We start from the raw sequence: 26,732 nt of genomic DNA, 5'->3' as shown, positions 1-26,732 counted from the left end.
TCATGTATCAAATGTTGGGGGCAAACAAATACATGGAAGCACAAGGAGGGGCCAAATGGGTAATAGTGCAAAGAAAACACAGGGAAGTGGTTCATAATTGAGAAGATAAATGGCCAGTGGGTACTCAGGAACTGCTTTCACATAGAGCAACATTAGGGTGGATTATTCGCCTTATGGTAATGCCAGGGAGATCAGCAGACCTTTTCTGTGATGAGGTGGGACGATGCTACTCTTCCTTAAAGACCCTTACCAAACAAACAACAGCAACCTGGTAGCACAGAGGTTGACCTCCAATGACTACAAACAGTATAAACTCATTGCAATATCATTAGAAAACCTTTTGGAGGAGTCTGTTTAGTCATATGAGGAAAGAAAAGAATGTTTTCTCCAACAAGCAGGTTAACAAAAGATCCCTCAGCTCTGCCTTCTAAAAATTGGGAAACCTAATGGACCAAATTATTTTGTACAAGGAACCCAAGGAACACCAGAGACATTAATGGCATCTTTGGAAGTGACTGGAAGTACAAGAATAGATTTTCACCCTAAGCCTGACAATAGTGTGACACATGCTTTCAGTGTGCCAAAAAGCATCATTGCTAGTACTTGGATAGTCAAGTGTAAGTTGTTCCAGTGCTTTAGCTCATTCTTGACTAGTCAGGTGGATTCAACATTCAAAGCACTTTGGATCTGTCAAAAATGACATCCAGAATCCAAAAAAGAGAGGGAAATGCTCATTCAAGGTGACCTGAGTTCATGGAGCCCACGGGATAATACACACAGCATTTAAGTACCAAGTCAATATGAGTCAAAATCACAGGTAATGGTCAACAAAGCAGGCTTGGTTCAGATTGTGTGTGTCAAAATCCCAACTCTGCCATTTGCCCACTACTTGACCTTATAGTTATAAAATGAATCCAAGCATCAAATATAAACTCAACATGGAAAATACGAAAATTACAAACATGTTCAGAGGCCAATGTATGGGGAGATGTATAAGAAGGGATATAATGCTAAACTGACCCAAAAGCATAAGATTCAGGACTGGTGTTCCATTTTTACATGCTGCCATTTCTGAACTATTAGGCAAGCTATAGCAGTTTAATGAGCCCAAAAAGAAGTTGACATGAAGAAAAGTTAAATATATACAAACAATAACACATGCTAACATCCATGGAACTTTTATATACTTTACAGCACCTTTATGTAAATTGATGTAAAGCATTTACATCAACTATGTGAACTAAATAATACTATTCTTATTCAATGGATTATAGATTTTAATTTTTTTTAAAGCCAGAAATAATGTTGCACACCTGTAATCCTAGAGACTTGTGAGACTTTGGCGGAATGATTGGAAGTTTCATCCTAGCCTTGGCAACTTACTAAGACTCTGTCTCAAAATTAAAAAAAAAATGAAAAAGGTCTGAAGATGTAGCTCGGTGGCAAAGTAACCCTAGGTTCAATATACAGTCCCCCTTCCCTCATAAATAATTTGATAAATAATATAAACTTGGCCTCTAGCTAGTTGTGTAATTGTGAAAGAAACAGGAAAAAACACAGTCCTGTCTGACTCAAAAACCCATGTTTGCTTTCACTAGAACATGCCACATCACAACACGGCCCAACAAGAGGATTATTTGTCATGTAATGAAAGGAAGCTTGTCTATCTTCTGTGTCACTCATCTGTGAATGAATACAGAAACCCATTTTTAACAATTACTATTCCTGAAACCATTCTAATATTCAACAAAGGGTGAGGCAGAAATTATGATAGAGAAACAGAATAGAACCAGGAACAGAGAAGCAAAGTTGAAAGCAAAGAGGGAAGATGCACAAAAAAGATACCCTAGACAAATGACAAAAACAAAGTCCCGAGGCCTTCCTCCAATGCAGGGAGAGAGGGATTCTGCTCAAGTGTGAGCATCCCATGGGAGGTTGCAAGGAGAGAAAATGAGAGAAGGAAACTAACTAGCCAGACTGAGGTCCTTGAAAACCAATTATTTCAAGTACCTAAGTACTGTAGTGACTTAAGGACGTGAACTTGGATGTCAGACATGCTTCTTCGTATTTCTTTCTGAAGAGTTCTTAGAGGTTATGAATGAACCTAAATAATTTTATTGTGACACATAAAATTTTATACCCAATAGGAAAAGATTCAAAAACTTCTCAAGTTTGATATATCCATTCACTGAGTCACCAGCATGTACACGTGTATGTGTGCACACACACAAAACTCTCCTTGTCGTCACTCTCAATACCAGCATTTTAGTGTTGAACTTTTGGCTTTTTAGTTGGAACTTTCACTAGTTACATTTTTCCATCACACTTTTCAGAGTAGAATGACGGTTAAGAAAATATATTTTTAGCTAAACCAGTAAAATTCTAAAAGGCAATGTTCATCCTCATCCATAGAATTATTTCAGTATTTCAACAAATGTTTTCTTTAAAATGAGACAATGCAAATGAGCTCCTGTCCCATGCAACTATTTGTCAGATGGAACACTGTCTGAGCTGGGGAAGCAACTGTGACCTCACTGACTGGCAGTGTTTCCACCGTTACCAATTCTCCTGTATCCATTTATTTCCAGAAATTGCTCTCTCCCACACACTATTTTTCTTCATCTTTTAACTATCAACTCTTCCATGGGTTGAATTCTTGACCTCATTGCCTAGCCTTTTGCATTCACTTCTCAGTGTCAAACTTTTACCTTAGTAACTGCTTCATTCATTTTTTCCAAACATGAATTTGTTCAGGGCTTTCCAATGCAAGATCTATTCTCTGAATTGATTTCTGTAAGATCTACCTTTGATTTTCATGTTAGTCATACTTTCAGTTTTATCACTTGATTGCCTGTTTGAACTGCCTAGTATCACCTCAGGGAGAGTGCCATGGGAAATACACACATCTCTCTCTCTCTCTCTCTCTCTCTCTCTCTCTCTCTCTCTCTCTGTATGTGTGGATATATATATATATACACATACATATCTATCCAACTGCTATCAACATATGTATTCATTGTTATGTATTAATCATACTGAAGATTTTAAATAATTGATCATATGTTCTGTACCTTGATGTGCCTGTTAGAATGAGACACCCTCCTTCTGGTGTCAGGGAGGTATGGCAGCTGTTGTCAAAGAAGCCAGGAAATAATACCAATATTACACAGAGATTGTAAATGGAATGACTTATCCTCACAAATATTACTGTGATTTTGGATATTCTCTTCCTTAGAGTTTTCTCTTTTCCTGAGTTCTATATACTGGTGATCTATCTTGTGCTTTCTTCATTAGGACTATAGTGGCTTACTCTAAATCTCAAACCAACTTTGTCTTTGGTGCTGCCAGTATGATAGATCAAATAATACATCATAATTTTTGTTTTTTGTCAAAAGCCATAGGATAGAATTGAAATCATATATTCTACAGCCAGATGTGCTGAATTCAAATAGTGCTCATTGTACCATTTGCTACTTTATGATTTTCTGTGGCTCAACTTCCTTATTTGTAACATTGCAGAAACTGTAGTACTTACCTGCAGATTAAATTATCTGTGAGCTAACTCACACATGGACAGTGTTTTGTACAATATCTTCCACACAGAAAATGCTATCTATGTGTTTGCTGTTATGATTATTAAACAAATAACCTGCTGAAGAGCTCATTTCAAAACATAAATCCCTCAGTGGTCTCTCCTATAAAATTGAAGGTGTATATTTTCATGAAAAAAATAAGCCTAGAGATACAACAAAAAGATATTTTAAATTCAGCAAACTTTTAAAAATATATGCATAAAGGAAAAAGTGAATGATAATTTTCTGATGAAGTTTTAAAACAATATTCAAATCAAGTCATTGAACTTGAATGAGAAAGTAGCCAGGGCTGTTTTTTTTTTTCTGTTTGACAAATAAACAAGACTGGGGGGAAAATAGAAAGCTAAACCTTTCATAGCTCTTTGTATTGAGAAGTAGCTCATTATATGCCCCTCCTCAGCATCTCTCAACAGAATAACAACACTTGGAGTATTTACATTCTGTATCCTGTCAAAGTCTAAAAAAATGATCTGGGCTGAAGAGAAAGATTGCAGCAGAAATCTTAACTTAGGTAAGACTAAACCATTAATAACAAAGGGGCATCATTGCAAAAACAACTAAGAGTTCTGCAAGTGTCATGGTAGCATCACAGCCTTTGATAAATACAAGGATTTATTTATTTGTATTATTTCATCCACCTTGTTTCCTGCATTGCAATTGTTCCTTTGTGTAGTGCCTTTGTTCTGCTCAAATATTATTTAAAGAATGTATTTTTCCTATAGGAGCCAGTGATGCTAGGTTCCCATAGATGTCTAGCTAATGCTGAAAATAACTTGATTTTTATGATTACATGAACCTTGACATGGGGCTCTGTCTTTAAAATACATTCCCTACCTGGTTATTTTCACCATTATTTTTTTTTCACTAATTAGTTAAGCATAAATCTAGGACAGGTAACTGATTGATACATTTCTTTCCTAATGGAATGGTGTTCCAGGGAACAAGCAGATGTAAGGAGACCAGTATTAGTGAGTGTGGGAATAAAGATGAGCTGTCATGAAGGGAGGAAGGAGTCAGGCTGTTAAAGAAAAATATTCTTCACTCCCCTATTGACTCTGCCATTGGTGTGATGAAGCCAGTTCCCACTTGAGTGAGGAAAATAAAAAGGGAGACACAGAGACAAGATGGAGAGGCAGGAAAAGAAGTGGCAAAATGACAGAATAGCCAAGCTGCCAGCTTTATTTATGTCTATAGGTTACTTTAAGTTATTGGCATCATTAATACATATAGTTCACTGTATTACTAGGCAAGTTAAAGACTTAGCAATATTTTGCAGCTTATTCCTCAGTTGCATACTACAGTTACAATATGCAATGTTAGGAGCTTTGTGCAGCTCTCAAGAAAGTCCATTGTCTGAAGTTACTGTTAGGTGGGCAGATCCAGGAGCACCTGAGCTTGAGGAAACATTGTAGTTATCTAGCAAGCAAGTTCCTTTACTCCCAGGAACTATTTGCCTGTAATCAAGGTTGGAGGATGATGGGGCTCTAGCACAGAGGCTTCTCAAGCAGGGCATTGCCATACCACTTAGACATTGCATATATATGTAGTTATTTTACTAGATCCTAGGAGAGTTTGAAGGGCATTCTAAGGATGGGAAACAGAGCTCCTATTACCAGCTGGGAGTTTGCTTACCAGGGGAACACTTCCTTGTACATATCCACAGTCAGAATCCCTACACACTTGCTCTTGGGAACCAATTGTAATCATATTTTCTCATTGCCATGTAATTTACACCATAGTGACAATGCTTCAAATTGGGTCTTTTTTGTTTTCCCCTTAAGAGCGTCAGTTTTATAATACTTACCTATGCAAAACTTATTATGACTAATTAAATAACATGCCTAGTATGCCTATAAGCTACCAGAAACACCCTCACCTGTTAGTTTATTTTGAAGAAATAAAACACAGGACAGGTATATGTTGAATTGGTGGCAGTTTATTTAGAAATGACAATATGTGTGAATTCTTTTTTTGAGGGGGGTACCTGGGATTGAACTCAGGGGCACTCAAGTACTGAACCACATTTCTAGCCCTATTTTGTATTTTATTTAAAGACAGGGTCTCACTGAGTTGCTTAGTGCCTTGTGATTGCTGAGGCTGGCTTTGAACTCGAAATCCTCCTGCCTCAGGCTCCTGAGCTGCTGCTATTATAGGCATGAGCCACTGTGCCCAGCTGTGCTATTGTTTTAAAGAATAGATTTCTGTTTCATATTTTTAAAAAATTCTCAATCTTGTCCCTATCTAATCCTCTATTATATATTATAATCTATTTAGATACATCTGGTTGTCCATGACATTGTGAGTTCTTTACTGGTGGGACTATTTATCTTCATCTATGTAGTGTCTAGTTGTATGTAGCAGACTCCTCACGTTTTCTAGACTTGCTGCTTGCTTATCTTTTTACTTCTAACAGAATGAATATATCACCTGTCCCAACAATGTCAACATTATCATAAGAATCAAACAAGAGAATGGATTCAGCCACTGTCCTAAGTAGAAACCTCACATAATTTTTTAAAATGTGCTATAAGATGAACAGCTTGATATGAATATCAGTATTATTAGTTGCTCTTTAGAGACAGATATTGTAAAAAAAAAAAAAAAACTTTGGTCAAAACAATGATTTGCTGCTTCCTAAATTCATAGTCTTTAGAAAAATGATAACCCTGAATGTTAATGGCTTAAACTCACCAATCAAAAGACATAGGTGTAGATTGGATTTTAAAAAAGACCCATATGGGTCACTCACTATGGAGATAGGCAGGGGTTTTCATCCTCATACCAAATAAAGTAGACTTCAAGCCAAAGTTAATCAAAAGGAACAAAGAAGAACATTTCATACTTCTCAAGGTAATCATACACCAACAAATAATAACAATTATAAATATATACACCTCAATCAAAGGAGCATCTATGTTCATAAAAAAAAAAAAAAAAACTCTCCTCAAGTTCAAGAGGTAATAGACCACAGCACAATAATTCTGGGTGACTTTAACATACCTCTTTCACCACTGGATAGGTCTTCTAAACAAAAGCTGAACAAAGAAACTATAGAACTCAATAACACAATAATGATATACAAATAATGATCAACAAATATATGAAAAAATGTTTAACATCTCTAGCAATTAAAGAAATGCAAATCAAAACTGCTCTAAAATTTCATCTCACTCCAGTCAGAATGGCAGATATTAAGAATACAAACAACAGTAAGTGTTGGCAAGGATGTGGGGAAAAGGGCACACTCTTACATTTCTGGTGGGACTGCAAATAGGGGCCTACAATAAGGAAAGCAGTATGGAGATTTCTTGGAAAAGTGGGAATGGAACCACCATTTGAATCAGCTATCCCACTCCTCAATCTATACCCAAGGGACTTAACAACAGCATACTACAGGGACACAACCACATCAATGTTCATAACAGTACAATCCACAATAGCTAATTTGTAGAACCAACTGAGATACCCTTCAGTAGATGAATGGATAAAGAAAATATGGTATATATACACAATGGAATGTTACTCAGCAAGCATTAAAAGAGAATAAAATCATGTCATTTTCAGGTCAATAGATGGAGTTGCTAAGTGAAGTAATCCAATGCCAAAAAAACCAAATGCAGAATGTCTTTTCTAATATAAAGATGCTGATTCATAATGGGGATGGAGCAGAGACTGGTGGGAGGAATAGATGATAGAGGGAACTTCTAGGGGAAGGGGAAGATGGGTTAGGAAAGACAGTGGAGTGAGATGGGCATCATTACCCTAAGTACATAGGGACATATATGAAAACATGAATGACAATTTAAAAGGAACCCTTCAGCCAGATACAGTGGTTACACACCTGTAATCCCATATACTATGGAGACTGAGGAAGGAGGATTCCAAAGTTTGAGGCCAACCTGGGTAACGTAGCAAGAATCTGTCTAAAATTAAAAAAAAAAAATGAACAACTGTTTTAAAGGGCTGGGGATGTAGATCAGTTATAGAGCACCCCTGGGTTCAATTCCTGGTACTGCAAAGAAACAAAAACAAAAATGTCAATTTTGCAACAGTCATGAAGATTGTATCCATAGGATTCCAGAATAATGTGTTTTCTTTCCTGGAAAAAGTAAATGTTTACCTTTCCTGTAGTCCCTGATAGTCAACAACAGAGCATGATCTTTTAAAGCTATTTGTGCAGTGACCTTATGTACTCAACCCAAACTTGTCCTTAGTTGCCTCAGGCAGAGCCAAGCATTTGCCCTTGCAGGCAATGGGGGTGGTACTTATCCCCAGTTTTTTCAGACTTCTCTTGCTCAGCATTTTTCAGTGACTGAAAGTTTGAGCCTGCCTGCTTCTGTGCATTATTCTTACCTCTTTTATTTATTATAAAAACAATAAGCAATTTTTGGAACAACTGGAAAAAAACTACCCCAACGATCCCATCACCCAACTGCAAAGGAAGTGTAGTCTGTGAGTGCAATCCTGAGTGTTCTCTGTGTTAATAAATATGTTTAAGATAAAAAAAAAAACATGAATGATGTGACTCTACTTTGTGTTCAAAAAAAAAAAAGGACTGCGGACATATAGCACATTCTGGACAACTGTTCATTCACTTTTCACCCACGTGATTGAACATTCATACATTGTTTGCAAAATAATCTAAAGAAGTTCATCCCAGTTATCACAATGATACTGATTATTTTGTCATCACCACTATGATATCTGTGGTCAAGAAGATTTCCAATGTATTGATCATCCAAATTATCAATAGGTAATAATTTAGGGAAGGTACAAACCCAGCCTACTTTAAATGCATTTCAATTCCATAAAGGATAAACAAAATTCCAACTCAATTATTTACCATGTTCAACACCAACAGACAAATGTCTTCTAGCAAAAGCCTTTGGGAAGTTTTAGGCAGAACATAACTTAATTTTTGTAGTACTGTTATTCAAAGTCCCTCTGCCATCCTCTTTTACAACAACATAATATGGTGCTCCTGAAGTCAGAGGCAGCAGCCTTTAAATTTTTGTACTTCATAGAAGATACCTCCTTAAACCAGTGTGTCAATCTGCATGTGTTTGACAGGTAGTCTGCTTTCCCCATTTTTCTTTTCTGCATCTAACCTGTGGATGGAGCTATGTAAGCTTAGGGCTGTCTACTTTTCAAGCAAGCATACTAGACTAAAATCTGAAGCACAGGAAAAGACATCTCTATCAGTACCATTTTTGGCCTTTGCTTTACTTATGGAAATATTCACTCTAAATCATCTAACTGCACCATTTTTTAAATGTGCATATGAAATTAGGTCTGATGAAAATATGCATCCTCTTTGATGCATATTTTCTAGACCCTAGGATTCAGTGGCAACTTGCTTTAGCTGAAGCTCTGAATTAGGAAAGAGAACATCTTATATGTCATCATCTATCTAAAGAGAGACATCAGAGAGATTCATTAAATTTCATGATAAAATGCCAGGAGAGTCACCAGATTACATGTTTGCAAACAAACTTGTGCCAATTGAAAACAAACACAACTTTCTCAATTTAAAAAGTCAGTGTCATTATCCTGTTTCTTCAGTAGCTGCCAAAGTTTATTAGAAAAACATTAGAATTCTGGCTTGTGAAGTGTTTGGATTCATCCTGGCTCCTCTGGGCTTTTGAGCTCCTTACATATACAATAATCTGCTTATGTATCTGTCTCTTGATTCAGTCTGTTTCTTGATTCAGTCTGTAAACTCTTCTAGGCTTGGGGCTATAATGTTTTCATTTGTCAATTTTGTGGACCTTCCATGGTAACTGGTGCATAGTAGATGCTAAAAAAAAAAAAAATCACATTAGTTCACTCTTCCTTTTGAACCCAAGTCACAAAGGAAAGGCCAGGAGAAAAGGTGATACCCAATAATAATTGTGTACAAATATTCAGTCAGGTGAATGAAGCTGTGATCACTGATATCTGTAATTTCTACAAGTCGATAGTTACCTCCCAGGGCACCTCTGGACTAATTAGATTAACTGTTACTGTCAGGGCTATCTAATTGCCTGTACTGAAGAAAGCAAATTGCAGACAGTAGATATCAGTGTAAAATCAAACAGAAAACAGGTGTTTGCTAATTAAAACTGAGATTTTAATGAATGACCCGTGCAGTTTTGGTGAATAAATACCACTCCTGGCATCTGCTGTATAATTAGGTTCTCTCTCTTTCTGTTTCTCCCCGTGTGTCTGTCTTTTCCTCTCCCTCCCTCTATCCATCTTTCTTTGTCTCTGTTTCTCTCCCACTCCTTTCTTTTTCACTCCCCTCTTCTGTCCTCCCTGACCCACTCTTTCAAAAACATTCTGGCAAATAGCTGTGAAATGTCGAATTAAAAAAGATAAAGCCTAGTAGTCTTTGTTACCTGCAAAGGAGGCAAAAGCAGATGTTGCTGTCTAGATAACTGTGAACAAACCAATCATAAACACTGAAAAGTCCACAGGTAATCCATTTATATAGATACACACACATGCATATATATATGTGTGTGTGTGTAAAACAAGCTATTAGAGAAATCAGTATAAGCTATTAGATACATTTATCTAATAGTTTATACATTAAGGACAATAACATATTGTTAAAAAAGGTGACATAACTTAAGAGGATGGGAAATGATCATATTAAAACCTTTTAATGCACAGCTTGGTCATAGTACCCTGGGGGAGGCTTAGTCTGAGTTCTGGTTCATCTACCATTTGAGACTTTATTTTGAGTTAATTGGGCTTCCTGCTGAGATGACCTCATCTGATGGATGTTGCTTTTTGCTTTTCGATCCATTTGAAAGTGAAAGAGGAAAAGCTAATTTTAAAATATAATAATAAGTCTGTGGAATATGCTTGGTAAGCAGGTTTAACTGTATGCTTCATTTTTAGGCAAGCTAAAACAGGGAACTGACTTAGACTGGCTTAATAGTAAGGACATCAACAAACACCAGAGCATTTTTGTTGAAATCATCACTGTAGAAACATTTTCCCCCATCAGTCTTTGTGTGTTCGCGTGTTCTAGTAAGTGAATTTCTAGTTGCAACTATTTCCTGCAATTAAATCTGACTGCAATATCTCAGTCACAGGAGTTCTGAGGAACTGGCAAAACAACTGAGTCAACTAATAAACAATCAAATGTGTTGAAATTTAAGGAAATCCAAGTGGCTCCTGGACAAGTCTCTACCTTGTCCTTAGGTGCTAGATAGAAACCCAGAGGCAAGGAGCATGGTAAGCATGCACTGCATGTAGGGACCTTTGAGCAAGCCACCACCGTCATGGAAGAACGGAATCCAGGCAGGGCCATGGTCCAGTGGTAGAGCACTTGATGCACTAGGCCCATCCTCACACTGCAAAAGAAAAAAAAAAAGAAATCATGTAAATGTAACTGGGAAATGGAGTATGTACCAAAGCTCTTAAGCAAATATTTCAAATAATGTCTGCAACAGTTTTTATCCTTTTTCAATTTCTTTTTAATGAATACATATCTTCAGAGAACTCAATAGAATTGATTCTGTCTTTCAAAATCAAAATGCCACAAAACATCTTACAGAGTATACACACACACACACCCCACATATACACACAACACACATTTTTTAGATGATCATTGTCTGTGTATTTTTGGTGATGTATGAAACACACTTTTATATGCATATACACAATATCAACTGTGTTAAATGACTATGGATAAAAATAGACTCATTAGGATATTTCAGGGCAGGATCTCACCTTCTTCTAAGTGATTTATGATGTTAATTTTGGCACTCCCAAATAATTACTTCCCTGGTCCCCAAGTCCTGGTGTCAGCCTCAGCCACCATGTGACACTCACTATGGTTGGCCTCTCGTGTGCTGATGGTCACATATTTTTCTCTGCTGTTTGTGAGGAACCCAGAAGGAGTTCCACACTGATTGGGACATTGACAGTGTTCATTAGGAAAGGTCAATGTCTCAACCAGTGCTCTCACTTCTCTCAGTCCTCAGTCCTCTACTTCTGGGTCATATGTTGTCACAGAGGCCCTGAGCAGTGTGTTTAGCTTATTTTCAGTGTCTCCCAAAATCTCTTATGAAAAATAATTCAAGCAGCTAAGGGTCCTCAATCCTTGGATTCCAGAAGCTACAACCTAGTGTTTGTTGGGCAAAGAAGGCTCTGCTTTGCCCCCTCTTCCCCTATATGCCTTCTCTTCTACTGTTCTTTCCCTGAGAAAATCTGCCCCTAGTTGAGATTATTTCAGTGTTATGCACTTATAGATTATTTTTTTAATTAAATATCAATTACATATGAAAGGTCATTTGTGTTGATATGTACAAAGTCCAACTACAACTAAAATAAGCTAGGCTGTTAATCACTGATAAAAATGAAGGATACTGACAATATTTTTAAAGCCCCTTGTTTCAGAGATAACCATTTCTCTAAATTTCCAAATTTTGTTTATCATGGATTGAACCCCGAGGCACTTAAGCACTGAGCCCTATCCCCAGTCCTTTTTATTTTTTATTTTGAGCCAGAGTCTCCCTAAGTTGCTTAGGGCCTCACTAAGTTGGTGAGGCTGGCTTCAATCTTTTGATCTTCCTTCCTCAGCCTCCTAAGCCTCTGGGATTGCAGGTATGTGCCACTGTGTCTGGCTTATTGCTTTAATATTACTGGTTTTAAAACATCCTTAAAAAGTACACTTATTACTTTAGTACATTACAAACCATACATCAAAGATTCTTAAGTCTAGTGCTCTTCTATAACTTGCTTATTTTATTTATCATTTTGTCTTGAAACCCATAATTAAATTTCAAGGTGTTTAATTATACGAATTGTTACCAAATGGTAAATCAGCCTTACATACCTGGGAACATTAATACAGCCATTATGCATTACCCTTTTTATATATTGTTGAATTTGATTTACTAATTTTTTTGAAGATCTAGTCATCTACATTCATGAATGAACTTGGCCCCAGTTTTCACATAGTGTACTATATATCTTGTTTTGGAGTAAGTAATTGGCATATGTCTCCTTTTCTCTTCTCTGAGGGAGAACATTTATTGTGGTTTCCTTACCTACTTTCATTCATTGTATTCCCTTTAGCTTTATGCCAATCATGTTTGCTGTCATAGTTAGGAAAAGGTAGAAGGTATCTCAGTCTCTGGTCATTGGGTGAAAGATCTGTAGATATGGAATATTTAATTAACATGACACATGAAAAATATTTCTACTAATTTTGTGTTAATTTATTAGGAAGATGAAATATATTTGTAAAAGTAGCCATCACTGCCTCAATGAACACACTCCAGTTGCTTTCTTTTCTCCGTCTACAAATTCTGAAGTCAAGCTACTTTATCACTTCAACATACATTTATCATAATCACTTTTTCATATGCCCCTTCTCTTTTTTTGGAGGGGAGGCAGGTACTGGGAATTTAATTAAAACTCAGGGGCACTCAAACACTGAGCCACATCCCCAGCCCTATTTTATATTTTCTTCAGAGACAGGTTTTCCCTGAGTTGCTTAGTGCCTCGCCATTGCTGAGGCTGGCTTTGAACTGGCCATCCTCTTGCCTCAAACCCCTGAGCTTCGGGGATCATAGGTGTGCATCACCATGGCAAGTGCCTCTTCTCTTTTGAACATTGCATCCCAGATAATTTATTTCCATCTGCCTCTCACTTCACTAAATGTCTCTTTCACATGTCTCATCTGCTAATTTATCATGTTACTTATTTATACAAATTTTACTAAATTAAAACTCTTTTGTCTTTTTTAAAATTTTTAGTTCATGTTTTCTTATACCTTTAAAATACCTAGAAATATTAGGCCCACATTTATATGGTCAGGTTATGAAATTTTTTGAGTACCTACATCTATAATCTTTTTTCCTGCCAACTCTTCCTTAGCAATCGCTTGTCCACTTGTACCTTTGATTTTTATCATTCTGCAAACTCATTTCCTCTGCAACTTTATCGTTGTTGCCTGTGTTTCTATATCTAAAGTGTATTGTTTGAAAGAAAATTTGAATTCACTTCTGTCTGGTGGCTGAGGACACCAGTAACCCAGGACCAATTTAAGGTATCCAATTTAAGGTGATTCTATTTTAGTGTTGTTAGGATGGAATGAATAATATGAATTTACCACCCAAAGTAAGCATAGGTGGGATTGCAGTTGACATTCCTATGAGACACTTTTCTTTTTCTTCACTTCTCCTCTTTTTTCCCAAAATGGAGATTGGCAACCAATCCTGTTTCTGTTTTCCTAGGCAATAAACAATTTTGTTGTTGTTTTCATTTGCTAGTTATTAATATGTTTTCTTGTTTTTCTTGGTAGGATGGAAAGGGGGATCTCAGCTTCCTGTAAGGGTCTCTTATCTGACCTCCCTCTTTGCAGTTTTGTTCCTGCATGTTCATCCAGCAGTCTATTAAGATAAAGCTCTAGCCCTCAGATCAGCATATGCCCCAGAGAAAATATTGACTTCGTGGTTTTATGTATTTCCACTAGTTATTATTCTTATTTCCATAAATTATTTCAATAATCCTTTTTCTTAGCATTTCTGTCCTTGGATGCATCATGTAGTTGTTCATTCATGTATTGTAAAATATGCTATTCATATTGACCCAGTGTTTTTATGTGTTTGGTCTCATGAAGTCCCCTGTGACTGTCTAGTTTCTTGTTTATTTTTAGTATATTTTTAAAAGCAGTTTTAGAAACACAGCAGAATCTAGAAGGTATAGAGATTTTCTGTATTCTCCTTGCCCACATAAAGGCATAGAGTATGTTGTTACAATTGATCAACCTTCCTTGATACATAATTATCATCCAAAGTCCATATTCACTTTAGGGTTCACTCACTATTGTTCAATCACTATTCTATGGATTTGAATTAACAAATGGTAGAATATAGTAGCAAAAGAGTAATTTCACCATCCTGTGCTCTGCTTCTTCATCCCTCCCTGCCCCTCAACCTCTGATCTTTTCATTTTTTCCATAATTTCGCCTTTTTCATGATGTCATATAGTCGAAATTTAGTTAGTAATATGCATTTAAAATTTCTCTTTTTATGACTTGATAGATCACTTCTTTTTAGTGATAAATAATGTGACATTGTTTAAATATACCACATTTTATTTATCCACTCACATATTGAAGAAGATCTTGCTTCCTTCCAAGTATTGGAAATCATAAACAAAGCTGCTGAAATCATCCATGTGCATGTTTTTATGTGGACCTCAGTTTTAAATTCATCTGGGCAAATATCAAAGTACACAACTGCTGGATCTTATGGTCTGAGTATGTTTAGTTTTGCAAGAAACTGCCAACTATTTTCCACCATGGTTGTACCAGTTTGCGTTCCCCTTTGTAATGGAGGAGAGCTTCCACTGTTCCACACCCTTGCCAGCATTTGGTTTTGTCAGTGTTCTGGATTTCAGCCACTCTACTGGGTGCAACGTGCATTTTCTTATCGTTTCAGAGATGAGATTCCCTCTGCTGTCTTCATAGATAATAATAGCTATGAACCGTATTATGGTGGAGAGAAGAATGGCATTGCCTTACTAGTTGTGTTTCAGTTTCAACCAAGTCATCCACACTGTGTTGCTACACACAGAAATTTATATTTGTGGCCTTTATCCTTAGAATCAGTGAAGTGGATTAACAGAATGACATCTCTGTCTATGCTCCTGTGGGTAAATTGTGGAGGGCCATGAAAGCAGAAAGCACTCAGGAAATCTTGAAGGATGATGGTAGAGGTGATTACATCACTGGGCTAAATAAAGAGATGATAAAATTGTGTTGGCAAATGCAAAGAATGATGTAAATGTAAATGTCAGGGTGATATGGTGGTGATTCACATTTGTACAGCGGGATGTAAGGGGAAATCCACAAGGAGCCATGCCAGTTAGTATCAAGAACCTGAGAACTTTCAAACCTAATGGGAGAGATAAAATAATTTAAAACATGCTTTAAATATTATTTATTGCCACGTTGCTCCAAAATATATTTTAGTTGGGATGCTTATAATTTTTTCCTTAGCTACACATAACCTTGAAAAATGGGATCACAAGACTTAAAGCTTGATGGCCAAAGCAAAAGACACATTTTCTGATGTTTCTTTGCTCACAGTGGATGTTTATGGCTATTGACTCTTCTTTTTGTTAGCATTTGATTATTAATTTTGAATGGTTATTTTTAGTTATATACAACATTAGGATTTATTTTGTCATAATCCCAAAACACATGGCTCACTTCAAAGGCGAAAGCCTTTCCCTATTCTGACAGTGTCCACCTTCAAAAAGTCTCTCTTAGTATCTCTGCCATTATTTAGAGAATGACTATCGTAAAAGATTCAGCCTCATTAAGTCAACATAAGAGATTCTGATTAGTTTTAAGGAAATAACCCCTTTTGATGATGCTTGCACGTGGGAATCATGCTCGACCATTGCTCATCAAAGCCACATTCTTGCTTTGTTTTGCTCATGGAATATGCAGAAGACATAGCACATGTAATGAGCAGATCTAATCTTAAAAAGTGTGCTCACAGCCTTGCATGCTAACAATAAGATTTATCTCCAAGCTGACAGCTTCCAGGTAGTCTTTTATTTTCCAAGACAAATTTGAAAATTAGCAAATTAAATCACAACGTTTACACGGTAGAGAAGTACCTAGTTTGAGGCGTTGTTCTTTTTCTCTTTATGCATGAGAATATTTTCATAGCTAGAAGAGGACCAAACCCTGCTATTTCCCTGCTCCTGGCAGCTGGCCAGCTCTTCCATCTAAAGTGATCAAAGACTGTAAACACGATGTGATAGAGCAAGAGATCTTTTTTTAAGTAGTAGGGCTTTATTGTTGTTTTATGAAGCAGTAAAACTCTGCAGGCATCATAGGTGAGATTTCGGGAGTCCAGGGGTTGTTTTTATCTTTTAGGCTCTAAATGACAGGATCAAAAGGGAGTTACTTCATAAAAATTCCAATTCCCCATCCCTGAGCAAACCAGTAGCTTGGGAGGATTTAGCAAACCTGATGGGGAGACTCACTAGGAACACTTTGTACTCATCATCCTGCTGAGAAAGGGCCTCGTTATGACAAAATCTGGCCTTGGGGAGGTTAAAGTAACATGTTCTTTATTGCCAAAAGAGATAACTTACGTGAGCCTGACAGGAGGTTATCGTGTTGTGAATGATCTCTAATAAAGGGGGACAGATGTAAACCATGAACATAATATACATATGCACTTCTCACATTGTATTTATAGAACTCAAAATGTTTTCACTGGCTCCACTTACTGTACATAAATTAGCTCAACTTAAATAAATTATGAGCATTTCTATATCTTTTAAGAATATTTTAAACGCCTTAATTTAAGCTTAGAGAGGTTCTTACTATACTCAGAAAGTATCTTTAGGTATTAAAAGATTAATTTATGATGAGAATAGGAATAAAAAAAATGATAGTAAGTAAGGAACTTCAGTGGATTTGCCATTCATAATTCGATGGTTCTCCCAGTCAGTTAATTTGATATTCAGATTCATGATTTACCTTAGGTCTTAATGGACATTATTTGTGCCAATAGATTGAAATACATGCAACACATTGTCTTTGTCAGTTTGGATACTATCAACAAATATACTGTAGACTGTGTGGTTTAATTTTCAAGCATTTATTTCTCACAGTCTGGAGATTGAAAAATTCAGAATCAAGATGCAGGCAGATCCTGTGACTGGTGAGGGCCCCCATCTTGGTTTATAGATGGCCACCTTTTCCTCATATCCTCACAATGCAGTGTCAGAGGAAGCAAGCTCTCTTATGGGTCTTCCTTATAAGCACAAATCTCATTCTCGGGGTCTCCACCCTCACAACCTAACGACGTCCTGAAGGTAACACCTCCAATTGTTAACACACAGGGAAAAGGCTTCACATATAAATTTTGAGGGAACCCAAGCATTAGTACATATCATATCCTATCAATATATTTTAAATACTTATCCTTCTGGAAATAACTACATTAATAAATTGGCTTATAGTCGTAATAATCCCCCAAACTCAGAAGAGTTGTAGGAAATGAGTGTTGTTTTAAGTTAAATTTTCCCACTTCCTGTGATTCCAAATCCCTTCTTGTGGAGCAAGTGCCTATGATCTAAGATACTCTCCATGTTCATGCCCCCCCTTTTCTGCACCTCGCATGCAGTTAGTATATTGACTACTTCCCTCTTGTCAAGTCTCCCTACTGGCCCCATTCAATGTGCCTTTAGTACCTCACATTCGTTCGCAATTGAACATTTTAAAGCCATTCCTAATTACTTTCTCTACCTCCTTGTTTAGTTACTTCTCATTTTCCTGTAGCTCCTCAAAATGTGAGAGAATTCTTCCCATTGCTTCTTGGCACCAGAAAATATGTTAGCTTGTTGATTGGATTTCTCATTAGTCTCTGCCTTCTCCATATCCTTGTTTCATACACTTTGTTTAAAATAACAAAACAAAACAAAACTCACATGGTCATAATTCTGACCACATATCACCTCGGACTGCCTCAGTTTCAGAACATTCTCTGTCTAGAATTTGCACTCTCTGTGTTCACTTCTTTACTTCTACCTGGCCTTCTTTCACCACTCTAATGCTGCAGTAGGGGAAATGAATAACCCATTTTCTCATGGTCTTCTACCTCATAGTGAAAATAAAATATTTTTAATATAATTTAAATTAACTCACCTAGAATCACTAGTGCTGATCTTCAGCCAACTTAAATGTCTTATTTTCCATTCAGTACACTCATTGCTCAAGACTTTCTATAGTTCTTCTTCACTTTTTTCAACCTTCACCCCTATCCTTGCACTACTTTTTTTTAGCAGGTTTTTTAAACTTGCTTTTCCTCAATTTTCTTCTTTCACTGCTTTTTTGACTTCTGAATCTTGAAATCATTCTTTTCTAATTTTTTCTTAAACTTGAGAAAGAAGTTACCTATCCCTTCTGAAGCTAAACACTTAATAGATGTTCTTATCAATGATTTCCTTTATTTATTAAAGCTTCAGTTGTAAAACTGTAGACATAGACATCTCTCATTCTCTATGAATATACTTTAAAAGTGTTTTATTTAAATAAATTTGTTTTCTGTATTCCTGTTTCCATTAGGATATCTTCATCTTATTTCTACATCACTTCTAAACACCTAGTTACACTATCTCAGAAAAGTATTGCTTCTTAAAAAAAAAAAAAAAAAAAAAAAAAAAAACAGGAGTTAAATCCAGGAGCACTTAACCACTGAGCAACATCTCCAGTTCTTTTTATTTTTTATTTAGAAACAGGGTCTCGCTATATTGCTTAGGGCCTCACTAAGGTTCTGAGACTGGCTCTGACTTGCAATCTTTCTGCCTTACCCTCCCAAGCTGCTGGCATTTCAGGTATGCAGCACCATGCCCAGCTCTGCTTCTTTTTTACACCACCAAGTTTACATACCCATGTACTCATATACTTTGTCTTTTTTCCACATTAAAAAAAGGAGAAGCCTATGCTCCTATCTCACATGGCTGCTTCTACATTTGCTCTGGATTTTATACTGTCTTACCTAAGATGATTAATATTATCTTCTCTTTGTGGCAATATTTTTCCTCTCTACTGGATTCTTCTCCAAAGCATTAAATTATGAAAATATAGCCCATAGTAAGTATGCAATGACCTTCCTTTTCCCACTTACCTGTCCAGCTATCATTCAATATCTTCACTCATCTACCCAGTAAAATTAAGAATCGTTGCCTAATTTTGTGTCAGCATTTGCTTACCACCTACTATTTCCTCAACTTACTTTAATCAGACTGTGTCCTTATTACCAATGCTGGTCTTCTGGGGGCTACCATAATGAAATGTCATAAATTTGAAATAGTAGACACTTTATGCTCTCACAGTTCTGCAGTGGAGGTTAGAAGTTCATGATCCAGGGGTCAGCTAATTTGGTTTCTAGTGAGAATTTTCTTCCTGGCTTATAGTTTGTGGCCCTCTTGCTGTTTCCTTACATGGTCTTTTTCTGAGTGTGCAAAAGGAGAAAGAAAGATATAGATCTTTGGTGTCTCTTTCTCTTTTTGTAAGGACACCAGCTCTACCAGATAGAGTCTCATTTAGTGGTAACTGTCTCCATCAAAAACTTGTCTCCAAATAAGTCACAGTGGGAGTTGGAGTTTCAATGTATGAGTTTGGAGTGGGGTCTGCACCTTTGTCCACAGCACATATTTAATGAAATGGCTCTTCTAACCATCATTCATACCTTCCATTTTCATATTCTAGTGTTGGTCTCTCTCTGCCTCCTTCTACCTGTTCACATCATTAAACATGGTTGAGTATACTGCCCTTCCTCAAGCACTTGATTATCTTCCATTTTATTAACATGACTAGTTCTTAAGATCTCACCTGTGCCCCTAACACTAGAGCAAATCAAATTGAATCAAAGTCATCATTTAATTACTTGACAAAATTTTGCATCATTTTCTTGCTTGATCAATTGATTTCTTGGCAACATTTGCCACTCTAGAGCAAAAGTGGATAAAGTACCCATGTGACCTACATGGTGATCAACATGATCTATGGGTGTGGGGAAAATACATAGAACTTTTGTTTTACTTTAATTTTAAAAAGAAATTAAGCACTAAAACATAAAGTAGCACATGCTGTAATCAATCCCAGCAGCTCAGGAGGCTGAGGCAGGAGGATTGCGTGTTCAAAGCTAACCCCAGCTATGGCAAGGCACTAAGCCACTCACAGAGATCCTGTCTCTAAATAAAATACAAAATAGGGCTGGGGATGTGGCTCAGTGATTGAGTGTCCCTGAATTTAATCCCTGGTATTCCCCACAAATACATATATAAAGTATATGGACTCACCAGAGCCCACAGAAATTTCATGTTTTCTAAGATCCAGGAGTGTCCTAAGGGAAGAAGGAGTCCCCCATGCAGATGGATGTCAGCCCTGGTGACACAGCTTACTTAGTTCTTTTCAGCATATTGAGAAGGAGGTTTATTTAAGCATGGCCACCTAAGTGGATTTAAGCAATATATAAATTTTAGGTGTTAGAACTCTGGCATACTTTACAATGAGGTAAGAAATATTTTTGCAGCATACAGAGGTTGAGTGTTTGTTCATGGTAAAGAGCTTCAAATTATTTAGTTTTACAAATTATTAAGTGCAAAAATATTTAAAAATCATGTTATGTTACCCAACAGCTATTGACACACATACATGTGCATGCATGCACACACACACACATGTTAAGTCCATCAAAGAAACGTTAGTGTTGATGAGGTGGGAGTGATATTAATTTTCAAACTAGTTCTAGAGAATATAATCAGCAATGTGTGAAAAAAATTGAAAATAAACCCATGAAAATGATTTTTAACTCTCACATTTTATTCTACCAAGATTTTAGTCCATTTGTTATCCATTTATTCATTTTTTTATTAATCACAAAATTTTTGTTGAGCCCCTACTTTTCTACTTTTGAGCTACTTTTCTAGGCACCCCTGGGGTACATTCATTAACAAAATAAGGAAGATCTTTTCCCTCATAGAAAAAAAAAAACATTTCAGTAAAGGAAAGACAGAAATTAAACAGCAATCACAATGAATGAGCTAATTGTGTGTATTTTAGATGATGATAGGTGCATATAGACATAGAAAAGTAGGGATGATAGAGGGTATAGGTTGCAAATTTAAATGGCGGATTCAGATGAAGAACAGTTTGGGTAGAAGTCGCAACAGGTGTAAAGGTAAGACAACATACTGGAGGAATAGCTAGAGCAGGCTGCTAGGGTGGGTGTGCAAGGAAACCTGAAGAAGTCTAAGGGATGCCCAGGATGCCCGGGGAGACCATCCAGTCTCTGCTGGACAAGAACACATTACACATGCATTCCTGTGTCCCTGTTCTATATTATTGAGCACCCTTTGATTTTGTTTTTGCCCTTTCAGAACTTTGGGTAAGGAAATCAATCATGTCATAGGGTGCTTTTATTACATATAAGTGAAAACCTCAATTTTGCAGCTGTCAATGACTAAGGTGAAGTTCAAGTAAAATAGAGCACCCACCACTCCCTGGTGTCAGGACCAGAGCATAAGAACAGATTGCTGAGTTCAAATTAGACCTTCGAGTCTCTTTTCTCTGATCTTGGACCAGGCTTTGTTTTTTTTCTTAGGTTGATGTTAAATCCCAGTGTTAGACTTTCTCTAGTTAAACTCATGTTTCTTTACCCAAGAAACTGATGAAAATTCTGAACTTAAACCACTGTTTTGTTTTCTAAAATTTCCCACAAATTATTGTGAAGTCCACCCTATGCCTGTTCTGAAAAACAAATGCATAGCAACTGGGTAATTTATGCTAAAAATCTTGAGACCTAATTTCTTAAGTTCTTAAATTCAAAATTTCAAACCTCATAAACTCTTAGTCTTGAGAATAAAAAGCTGCTACTCTGGCCTTGAATTTTCATTCTAATTAAATGCTGCTTTCTGAGAGTGAGCAACTCCTCTAGATGTTAGAATTTATTTATTTTATTTTTTCTTTAATTTTATCCTTTAACAAAAATACATGATGATTTCTCCCTCATGAATAACTGATCATCAGAGAAAGTCTCAAATGCATTCCTTGATTAGCATCTCCAAGTGAAACAGAGATTTTAAATCCTGGCTAGGTTTTCCCTCTGATTATTTCTGAGAGAAGGAAAATACAAAACACCCAGAGGAGAGATTTTAAGTTTATTTCTCTTTTTGTACTTTATACAATAATGACTTTTCTTTCCAAACCAAATCAGAAGCTCATTGGCCAGAACCCAATGCTTGCTCACAGGAAATTCAAGCCTGAAATGGTCAGAGGGAAGCTGTCTTTTCATTTTTTTCCTTTTGTTTTGTTTTGTTTTGTACAATATCTTAGAAAAAATAAAACAAATTGCATCATCATGAAGCACGTGTCACCTCATCACTGTTGTGTACTCCTCCATGTCTCCACCCATTTAATGGTCAGCAAGACCTCTGAGCACAGGCAGCTTACCATGTCCTACCTTGTGATTAGCATCAGTCACTCCAGAAACCTGCCAAGAAATCTCAAACAATTTTTTTTTTCTCCTGAAAATAGAATAAGAAAACATTCTGTTTGAGCTAACATATTCTGGGTCCTCTTTCTGTGCCAGACTCCATGCTAGATGTTTTTGAGGCCAAATATTGCAGAAGAGGGCAGAAGGAAAAGCTGCCCAGACTGTGCTCAGTGCAGGATGAATTTTCCCCCAGAGGGATAAAAAAATATATATAATTAGAAATCAAGACCTTCAATATATTGCATGTACTTAGGCTGACAAAATATTCAAAGAGCCAGCATGAACATTTTCTGTAATGGAAGAAGAAAAAAAAAGAAAGCTTAATAAAATCCATTTCAAATATCTGATTAAGCTAAAACATGAGTTGATGTTGATTGTTTTATTTGGCACCTAGGTATGTGAATTTTTTCCTTCTTTGTCAATTAGAGGCAGTGGCAGGACCGTGCAGAGCATCTGGCATGGCTGGGTTTTAGCACAAACCTATTTTTTTTTCCAGATTGGGTTTTTTTTTTATTTTTTTATTAGTTGCTCAAAACATTACAATGATCTTGACATATCATACATTCAATTCAAGTGGGGTATGAATTCTTTTTTTTTTTCCACGTGTACAGATTGCAGATTGAGTTTTGACTGGTACAAAGTAGAAGAAAGAGGTAGAGCAGTGGGGGGATCTGAATAGCATCCCAGATACCAGCAGAGTAATTAAGCTTTGGCTAACAACATTTAAGTAAAGGGAGTCTACGGCAGGCATCTTAAGTGGGTACAACGTTTTCCCCAGAGCTTAGCAGAAGTCTTTAATTATATTCTTTTCCCCCTTTTATCTTGTTATCTATGGCTGTCCTAGAGGATCTAGCCATCAAACTTGTCATGCTGAAAGGAGAGCATAAAGCCTAGGGCTCTGAGAATAGTAACAGGTGGACACAGTAAATATTTGGGAACAGAAGGACCTGAATTTTATATCCCTCCAGTCTTTCCGCTTACTCTATGGTGCCCTGCATGCTGCACTTCACTTTGCAAGTGTCCAGAATTTGTATGTGGAATCATGGAATAAGCACTATGGCTGCCCCACCAAAAACACCCCAGCAATTCCCAGTGGCCATTAGAATAATGTCTAAATCCTTAACAATGTGTGCTTGTTCACTCTCAGTCCTGTTCAGTGGAGCCATTCTAACCCCAATGAAATTGCCTTCAACTTTTCTCTTTCCTTTCACCCCATGCTACTTCCACTCCTCTATTGCCTCACACAAGAAAAGGCCAAGCAGGGATAAAGAAAGGCTAACTCCCCCTGGCTTATGCTGACTTCACAGTCCTTCCTCATCCCTGCCCCACTGCCAACCCTCCCCTTGCTCTTCTATCACAGCTCATTGAGCTAATGGCCTTTCCTGTTCTTTGTTTTTCACTTTGGATTAGTGCCTGGCCCAGTGCCTGGTGAAATGAACTCCCTAATTCACCATAGATTTGTTTAATTTAATTGAGCTGTTAGGGAAACAGGAGACCTTGGTGCTAGTATCAACTCTGGTGTTATAACTTGAATTAACTTTTCTGAGCTTCAATATCATAATCTATAAATGAGAAAATTGATTATGATCCTTGTAGTAGGATACTTTGGTTTCTAGAAATATTTTTTTCCCCAAATGATGTACAACCCACAGAATTTTGGACATTTCCTTATTACCAATATCCAGAAATTACAGACTGATGAGCAGATTAGAGCATTATGACAGAATTGGCAGAATATATGAATTGATATCTTAAGGAAGTGTCATATAATTTTGACTCTTGATTTTTGGAAAATGCCCCCATTATTATAATAATGATTAAATTCTCATTTTCAGGATGCCTCTATTCACAGTTCATGGCCATGCTCCATAACTTCATCAATCTTTGTAGAACATAAAATTTATTGTGTGCCTGAATTAACTGTGGGAAGACTGTCTTTTTCTCAATTTGAAAGTTGATTTGGTAAATCCTCCCCATACGACTTCTGAGCAAAACTTGTGGGAAGAAAAATGAGAAGAAGAAAAAGTAGACATTTTTATTGTTAAAAGAGAGAATAAATCTATCCTGGATAGAGGTGCTATTAATATTCTGTACCACATGGTCAAACCAAGTGATGTTTCCTGTACAGGCTAAGAAACTGTAGGGTAATAAACAAGACTTTCCATGGCTTCATTTTTCCAGCTGTTTGTGGAAATACTTGACATTTAGCAACACGCACTCGGCTGTTCGACAGAAAGTGGAATTATTACATCTTTCCAGCAACTGTCCACAAGGCAAATCTCACCCCACACTGATGCCAGATGTCTTCTCGAGCCTCAAGTGGAATTCCCTGCAGAGGAAATTTCAAATGCAGTGAAAATAAAGGGTGGGGGACATTTAAAATGATGGCAAGAAATAGCGCTTAAGTGCATCAATTTCCTAGGTTCTGTCTTATTTTTTCTGATGAGAATGAAAAAGAAAATATAAAAAAGATCAATGTGTATTCTGACACCTCAATCATCTCTCCTACCCCCAGTCTCACAAAAGGAGCGATCTTTAGTAAGTAAAGATTTTACTGAGTAATCGTCATCTTTACAAAGCTCCTGCATTCTCTTCATAAGTAGGGAGGGTAGAAATGTATCATTCTATTGCAAAAGGTACAAAAATGAGATGTTGGGAGTGTACTTAGTAATGTTAGTAATTGAAACCCCCACCCTGGCAATTTTTCCTTTGCTGAAATCCTAAGACTCCTGAACAATGCCATTGCTAGGCAACAGATCAGACATGTCCTTTCAAGGCGCAGGTGAATGGGAAAGTATAATGTGTGCTCAATCAGAACCCTCGTGGCTGAATCAGCCCTCTGCACATCAGGGTGTGGATATGGAGGACTCTTCCCTTGTCCTCTGCACTCTTCGTGGTGATATGTGAGAGGTACATTTAAGTCACAAGAGCTCAGGTTCTGACCCCAAAGGTGGCATTAGGAATGTTAATTTTTCAAAACCATAGAATGTCTCTGCACCTCAGTTTTCCAACATGTGAAAGAAGGCATTTGGGCTAGATTAGTACTTCTCAAATATCACCCGCATCAGAACAATCTGAAGAAGGTATGCCCATAATTTCTTGTTCAGTAGATTTTAGAGATTACCCAGGCATCTTTATTTTGAAACCACCTTCCCTAGTGATTCTCATAGAAACTAAAGATGGGGATTGTTTACTAAACACTTTCTAAGAATCTTTTCTGTTCTGACTTTCTATAGGTTTAAAATTTTGAATTCAATGAGTTTGAAATGGTTTGTAGGTTACAAATCTAGTGGACAACTCCTCAGGAAGAACTTGTCATCCCTAAACCAGAAAAGCTTTGAATATTTTGTAAGCCCCATTTAACATTCCTTTCTAATCTCTAGAAGCAACATTCCTGAGCTACTATCATTCCTCTTTTCTTTGCTTTGTGCAATTGATGGCTTATACTTACATTATCCAAATTTTATGCTAGGATTTCTTCTAAGTCTTTTATATTTATTAATGAATTGAACCTTTACATAATTCTATCAAATAAATGTAACAATTAGCCCCATTATACATATGAGAAAAATTAGGCAACAAAAACTTTAAGTAATCTATTCAAGGTACAACAGATAATAGTAGACTAGGCTGTAAGTCAAATCACTATGCTGTTCTGAATACAACTTATTGGTACAGTTTTGCTTTTTACATAATTTGTGGTATCCTCCTGACTTATTCTTATCTTTTAATTCCTTTACCAAATTCTTAATTTAAGTTGATGTCAATTTATCCTTGTAAAACTTAGGAACTTACTGAACATTTTAAAACGCGAGAATTATGCTACCATATGTAGAGGTAAATATTTCTGTTTTCAATTGCATAGTCTTTTCGATGACGTACAGGTTGTTCTGTAGTTCTGTTCAAAAATCATTTCTACAAGTGGTTTTGACCATAACTTTGCTTACTTCAAGAGCACAAATTTGCTATCAACAGCCAGATGGTTGACATTACATGTTAAATTGCAGAATTTAAAACTCTTTACCCTCTATTTGTGTTATATATAAAGGTATTCATTGTGGATCACCTCCAGGCTGAGCTCTCATACAAAGCAGTCAAGATACTA

Source organism: Callospermophilus lateralis, chromosome 4 (genome assembly GCF_048772815.1).
Source record: "Callospermophilus lateralis isolate mCalLat2 chromosome 4, mCalLat2.hap1, whole genome shotgun sequence".
NCBI lineage: Eukaryota > Metazoa > Chordata > Mammalia > Rodentia > Sciuridae > Callospermophilus > Callospermophilus lateralis.
The sequence above is the reverse complement of the archived record's forward strand: the minus strand, read 5'-3'. Positions refer to the sequence as shown.